Below are 7792 nucleotides of genomic sequence, written 5' to 3'. Positions count from 1 at the left end.
ATAGAGTGCCCGGTTGTTAAAAGAGTGTGGTTGGAGGTTAGGAAGCTCATCCAAAAGAATGTAGTCTCGGAAGGGGAATTATTTTCAGATGTTTGGCAATAATGGTGGCATCTTTATCCAGAAGGGAACTTGCGGAATTTACCCCTCATCATAGCGTGGGGCATTTGGATAGCCAGAAACAGGAGCATTTTTTTGGATAAGCACACCCCTTTTGAGGCTATTGCAATTCAATGTACTTCTATATATAGCAATATCCTTGAGCCTGATACAGAGAATGTGCCCAGACAAGCTATTGAGGAACAAATTAAGGAAGGCATACCATGGGCATATTTCAATGGGGCATCCTAGAACAATAGAGCAGGAGTAGGGCTGGTAATTCACATAAACCAAAACAGGTGCCTTAAGGCCTCTGTGGGCCTAGGAACTGGTACAAATAATTTCGCGGAGTTATCTGCTCTAAAACTGCTTTTATGCTGGCTTATTCACAGGAACATCTTCACAGTTCAGATCTTCAAGGACTCACTGAATGTTATTAAATGGTTCAATGGGCAAAGCAGATGTCAAAACTATATCTTATTACCTTTATTAGAAGAGACAAAACAGTTAAATCACTCCTTTAATGTTTTTTCTCTTTGCCACATCTACAGGGATTACAATAATATAGCAAACAGGCTTTCTAAAGAGGGTCTGCAACAAGATATGGGCAGTTGGAGAATAGTGGATGAGGACCAGGGAGAGATCCGTGCGTCAGATCAACCACCATATTCATAGCCATTTTACACCATGGACTCTTCAGGGTTTTTGCACAACATGATTTTGTTTACAGTAGCTATCATGATGTTTATCTCTTATTATAAACTATTTTCAGACTTCGGTTGATTTATGTTCTACTTCTTGTTTGGGTTGTTTTCCTCGATGAGGAGACTCGGGAAGTGGATGCATCATTATTTTATCCTCTCATGGAGACTTTCAGACTTAGTTTAAAACTGTTATATATTGTTTATCTTGAGCTGGAGACTGGGGCTGTTTTCCTCAATACGAGGAGGTCCATGTTTTCAGATCAGTGGTCTATCTTTTTCCCTCATAGTTTTGGACAGGACTAGTAGTCACATCCTTTGGAGCTCTGTGATTTCAAATCATATAGCAAACTGAATGCCTCGGCATATACTATGTAACTTTATATTTGGTTATAAAAAGTTCAATTTTTTCTTGGAAAAAAAAGTTTATATTAAATATTATTAGTCTAATTGGGGTTCATATAATTTTAAAAGTGGTTAAATTCTACCTATGTTAAATATTTTTCCATATTAGATCATAAACATATATTTTTATAATTAAGAAACTTTTAATCACATAAATTTAAATTAGTATAATATTAAAAATTTCAATGAATATAATCTTAAAAATTAAAAACATATTTCCTTTAAATAATATTCATAATAATATTAATATTTATGGTTCTCAAATCTTTAAACTTGTTCTTAATAGCAATTTAATCATTATAATCCATTAAATCAATATAATTCATTAAAGAAAAATTGTTTTTAATTTTTTTAAATTATATTGATTTAATTTTTTAATAAATTATATTAATTTAAATAAATTTGAATAATATTCAATTTTAATTTCTATTCAAACTCAAACACTATTCTCAATTAAAATATATATTTTTTTAAAATAGTATTAAATTTGAAAATAATTAATTAAATAACTAAAAATTAAAATTAAAATTTATCATATTCAATGCTTTAAAATTGAATTCAATATTGATCCGAATTGGATTGCTAAACTCTCTTAAAGCTACCTGGACTCTGTAAAAACACATATTGAAGTTTAAAGTCTTGTGGATGTCGAAGCCTATCAAAAATAACCTCTGAAAAACGACAATTTGTGGTCAACACGGAGCAACGAGGACCCTCTGTCAAAGCGCACTAATCGTTGACCCATGGAGACCGCGCAGTGGCGCAAACTAGTGATTGGGAGGTCTGGATCAGAAAATGGAGGCTGTTTCTGATGCGTGGTTAGTGAAAAACCGCTCGAGAAGGAAAAGCCCTGAGTGGTCAGTCACAAGGGAATCCAGAAAACCGTGGGACAAGCGCTAAAATGACAGGCGGATCCCGCGCTCCAAAACTGGCAGAATATCGAAGGCGTTTCGGGCGGTAAGCGGGTTTATCAGAGGACCCAACGATGCCATTCAATGAATGACGTGTGTCCAGTGGATGAGAGAGAAAACTGCTCTCATCGCAGGCTAACGTCCGATAAAGTCATCCTCACAATAAGAGGGATAATCGTAGGATCTGGAGACCCTAGATCTAACGACAGAGATTGCACCCGATGGGAGACCAGATCTAGAGGGAAAAATAAGCCACGACACATAAAGGTTTGAATTCTGATTTGACCTCTGAGCTAGCAGATGAATCATTTCACAAGGTAACCGAAATAACGAACCGTTCGAGGAAGAGTTGGCGATCAGTTCATGAGAGGACAAGTGGCCACCCCCTGTGAAACGTTAGACAGTGGTGATGATGCAGAGGCAGGGAATTCCAAGCAGACAGAGGCAGGTGATCCGAAGGGATGGAAGAGGAAGCGAACAATCAAGAGACAGATTGGTGTTAAGCCACGAATAGACAGAGATTAAAAAGGCAGAAAAGAGACAATAGACTTGGAAGCAGAAACCGAAGCCGGGTTCACTGTAACAGGCAGAGCCACCAGAGGTTGGAGGCAGAGCCGTAGAGACAAAGAGCTCTAATAGACTTCTAAGAGCCACGAGACTGCAATGAAGTTACAACACAGTAGGAAGTCAAATGGTTGAGCTATGGCTGGTTGCCTGAGGTGTGTCAAAGACGGGAGAAGGAGTTCTAGAGACAAAGGCAAATTTCTGAGGGAGTCGGAGAAGCGAGAAGCTTAAGAAGCTCAGAGCACTCACAGAAGGAGTCCAGTCCAGAGAAGCCTAGACCTGTCTGTAGAACAAGGACAACCAGGGGTAAGATGGCATTCTAAGCCCATTGGTTCAGTTGTAAACCATTGGAGTGAAGTGTAGCACTTGTAAAAGAATTGAAGCCATAATCCTAGAGAGCCTAATCGAGTTGATTAGAGCTCAAGGAGACGTAGACCAAGATATCAAGGTGAACTCCATATTATATTGTTGTCTTATGTATTTGTTTTTACTGCTACTTTAACTACTATTATATGTATTTATATATCAGTTTAAGTGCCTTCCCATATCAACACAAACAACAGATTTTAAAGTAAATAATCAGCTGAAAACAAGTACAAGCATACACCCATATTTTCAAGCATATCTTATTTCCGCATTGGTTGATCAAATAGGCTTGGGAAATTTAAAGCTTTGGAATTGGGAGAGGTTCTTGTAAGTTAGACAAGAAGCCTAAGAGCCCCATTTTTAGATCAGGTGGGATCGGAGCTGAAGATTGATTTACCCCACCTTCAAAGAAGGTTGTATCAGAATGCTTGATTGACAGGGCAAAGATTGCTTGTCTGAAAGGTGTTTTGATAGTAAAGGATTGATTGCCTCATTAATTGTATGCTTGGTTGCAGACTGACTATTTCTTGAGTTTGCAGAGGTGAAGGGAAAGCTATTGATAGGTGTTCAGAAGCACATACTTGAACTAGAGGGTTGTGGAAACTCTGACAGCCTTGAAGAAAGTGATAGTGTTCCAAAGGGAGCTACTTCTTCATTTGTCTCACCTCTTCATGAAGGCAATAAAGTTGAAAGAGGCAAGTATAAATCTGATTCTAAACACATTCCTTTTGATTTTGTAAAGCACGGAAAAATAATTGCATGTTCCTTTTGTGTCTTGGAAAACCATTATGTTTCTAGATGTCGGAAGAGGATGGCCACATACAGGAAACTTTTGAAGGAAAAGAAGCGAGCAGCCAAAGGTCCACGGGACAAGGTAAATCATGCTATCAAAAGGATACACATGTGTTGCACTTACTGCCATAAGCAAGGCCATCTTACTGAAAGGTGTTGGACTTTGAATCCATCACTACTTCCACCAAAGCTGAAGGAGAAATTGCAAAAAGAAAATGGCAGGGATGGAAATAAAGATTCCATGATTGATGTGGTACAAGATGATTCACATATTGATGGTGATGTGCAAACAAAGGAGGGACCTTTGAAATGGATTGGTAAGAAATGGTTAGAATTCTTATCCAATTAAGGTTGCATGTCTAGTGATGCATCTGTTTGCATTTCTTTCTAAAATAAATGAAAGTTGCAGGATCTTACCAAATGGTAAATAGAAAGAAGTTGAGTAGGAAACTCACTTTATTGCTGCAACAGTATGTTCATTTCAGCTTCGGAAGTACAGTGTACTTAAGCGAAAGTTGAAAGATGGAATGCATGCCTGAGCATGAGATGCATGTGATGCTGGCTTGGGAGAAGTTAACTTGGTTTCTAAAATGGAGATAAGGATGAAGTGTTGCATCTTTTGGAAAAGAGTCCTAAAGGTATTTTTCCTACATGCTTAACTTGAAGGGTCATTTGTTGTAAAGGCATGTTTTATTGGCTTGTTATCTAGTTAATCATTTGTATGCAGATATAAGACATGGAAGGGTTCACAAGATGTGAAATTTGTTTCTTTGTTGAAGCAGGAGTTAGCCCATGCAGTTGTTGTCTGTATGCCTGCTGTTGTTAACAGTTGTTGTTGGCAGCTTTTCAAACAGGTACAAATGAAAGTTTTGTGGAGCATATGTACTTCACATTTGTTTGAGCCACCTTGGATGAAGGATCAAGGCAAAGAAGTTCAAACTACCTTCTATAAACTTCACAGCAGAAGTTCTGCATGAAGTCAAGGAGGAAAACAGTTCTTCCCGAGACAACCAACCCATCCAAGAAGGGAAGTGGTCAGATATTTTGGTTTAGAGGCACTATGCGAAGGCAAGTGTAGGGAGGCTGAAAGAAGAGGGTGTTGTTACTCTCATTTACTACTTAGATCAGTATATCAGTCTTTTGGTGGACCAAAAGTTCTTTTAGTGGGAAGGCGTGATTTGAATTGGATCCTTAAACTCTCTTAAAGCTACCTAGACTCTATAAAAACTCATACCGAAGTTTAAATTCTTGTTGATGTCAAAGCCTATTAGAGATAACCTCTGAACAATGACAATTTGTGGTCTGCACAGAGCAACGAGGACCCTCGATCAAAGCGCACTGACCGTTGGCCCATGGAGACCGCGCACTAGCACAAACTAATGATTGGGAAGTCTAGATCAGAAAATGGAGGTTGTTTCTAATGCGCATCACTGGGAAAAACCCCTTGAGAAGGAAAAGCCCCGAGCGCTCGGTCACAAGGGAAGCCAGAAAACCATGGGAAAAGCGGTAAAATGACAGGCGGGTCCCACGCTCCAAAACTGGCAGAATATCGGAGGTGTTTCGGGCAGTAAGCGAGTTTGTCAGAGGACCTAGCGATGCCATTCACTGAATGACACGTGTCTGGCGGATGAGAGAGAAAACCTCTCTCCTTGCAGGCTAGCGTCTGAGCAAGTCATCCGCACAATAAGAGCGATAACTGTCGGATTTGGAGGCCCCAGATCTAACGACGGAGATTACACCCGATGGGAGACCAGATCTGGAGGGAAAAATAAGCCACAACGCAAAAAGGTTTGAAGTCTGATTTAACCGCTGAGCTGGCGGATGAATCATTTCACAAAGTAACCGAAATAACGAACCGTTCGAGGAAGAGTTGGCGATTAGTTTGTGAGAGGACAAGTGGCCACCCCCCTATGAAACGTTACACAGTGGCGATGATGTAGAGGCAGGGAATTCCAAGCAAACAGAGGCAGGCGATCTGAAGGGATGGATGAGGAAGCGAATAGTCAACGAACGGATTGGCGTTAAGCCACAAACAGACAGAGAGTAAAGAGGCAGAAAAGAGAGAGCAACCTAGGAAGCAGTAAGCAAACCTGGAAGTAGAGAAACCAAAGCCAAGCTCACTATAATAGGCAGAGCCACCAGAGGTTGGAGGCAGAGACGCAGAGCCAGAGAGATGTAATAGACTCCTAAGAGCCACGAGGCTATAGTGAAGTTACAGCACAGCAGGAGGTAGAATGATCGAGCTGTGGCTGGTTGTCTGAGGTGTGTCAAAGGTAGGAGGAGTTCCAGAGACAAAGGCAGATTTCTGAGGGAGTCGGAGAAACCAGAAGCTTGAGAAGCTCAGAGCATTGACAGAAGGAGTCCAGTCCAGAGAAGCCTAGACCTGTCTACAGAACAAGGACAGCCAGGGGTAAGATGGCATTCTAAGCCCATTGGTTCCGCTATAAACCAATGGATTTAAGTGTAGCACTTGTAAAAGAATTGAAGCCATAATCCCAGAGAGCCTAACTGAGTTGATTAGAGCTAAAGGAGACGTAGCCCAAGATATCAGGGTGAACTCCATATTATATTGTTGTCTTATGTGTTTGTTTTCACTGCTGCTTTAACTATTGTTATATGCATTTATATATCAGTTTAAGTACCTTCCCATATCAGCACAAACAACAGATTTTAAAGTAAATAATCAGCTGAAAACAAATACAAGCATACACCCATATTTTCAAGCATTTCTTATTTCCACATTGGTTGATCAAATAGACTTGGGAAAATTTAAAGCTTTGGAAGTGGGAGAGGTTCTTGTAAGTTAGACAAGAAGCCTAAGAGCCCCATTTTTAGATCAAATATGTAAACACACTAGTAATTTAATCAATATAATCCATTAGAGTAAAATTGTTTTTAATTTTTTAAAATTATATTGATTTAATTTTTTAATATTATATTAATTTAAATAACTTTTAATAATATTCAATTTTAATTTCTATTCAAACTCAAACACTATTCTCAATTAAAATATATATATTTTTTAAAATAATATTTAATATAAAAATAATTAATAAAATAACTAAAAATTAAAACTAAAAGTTATCATATTCAATGCTTTTAAATTGAATTCAATATGTAAACACTCTAGCAATTTAATCACTATAATCCATTAAAGTAAAATTGTTTTTAATTTTTTAAAATTATATTGATTTAATTTTTTAATATTATATTAATTTAAATAACTTTTTAATAATATTCAATTTTAATTTCTATTCAAACTCAAACACTATTCTCAATTAAAATACATGTATATTTTTAAATAATATTTAATATAAAAATAATTAATAAAATCACTAAAAATTAAAACTAAATGTTATCATATTCAATGCTTTTAAATTGACTTCAATATGTAAACACACTAGCAATTTAATCAATATAATCCATTAATTTAACGTTGAATATTAAAGTGAGGAAACAAAAATGCTGACGCGTGCAAAGATGGCAATTTAATCAATATAATCTTTTAATTCAACGTTTAATATTAAAGTGAGGAAACAAAAATGCTGACGCGTGCAAAGATGGCAATTTAATCGGAGTAGTCTTTAACGCGACTTTTTGAAAGTCTTTCTGGCAATTTTTTCCGGTGAAAATCTGGCAGTGATTTATTGAAATCCAAGTTTGATAGCTAATTTCTGCACAATGAAACCGTCCCAGGGGTTTTTCAGGGTGCTGAATCCGAATATGCAGTTAAAAAACCATTTTAACTGCAACAAATCATGATTTCATCTCAATTTCTTCCCCCGGATTCCGTCACCGGAATCTCAAAAAGTCGCATACTCCAATTTAATCAATATAATCCTTTAATTCTACGTTTAATATTAAAGAGAGGAAACAAAAATGCTGACGCGTGCAAAGATGGTTACTCAAAACACCTTTGTCAAAATCGTAAAATAATAATGGAGGAATCAAAGGGAT

The sequence above is a fragment of the Pinus tabuliformis genome, chromosome 3_1, assembly GCF_031772625.1.
Source record: "Pinus tabuliformis cultivar Carrire ecotype Pingquan chromosome 3_1, CPIR1, whole genome shotgun sequence".
Taxonomy (NCBI): domain Eukaryota; kingdom Viridiplantae; phylum Streptophyta; class Pinopsida; order Pinales; family Pinaceae; genus Pinus; species Pinus tabuliformis.
The sequence above is the reverse complement of the archived record's forward strand: the minus strand, read 5'-3'. Positions refer to the sequence as shown.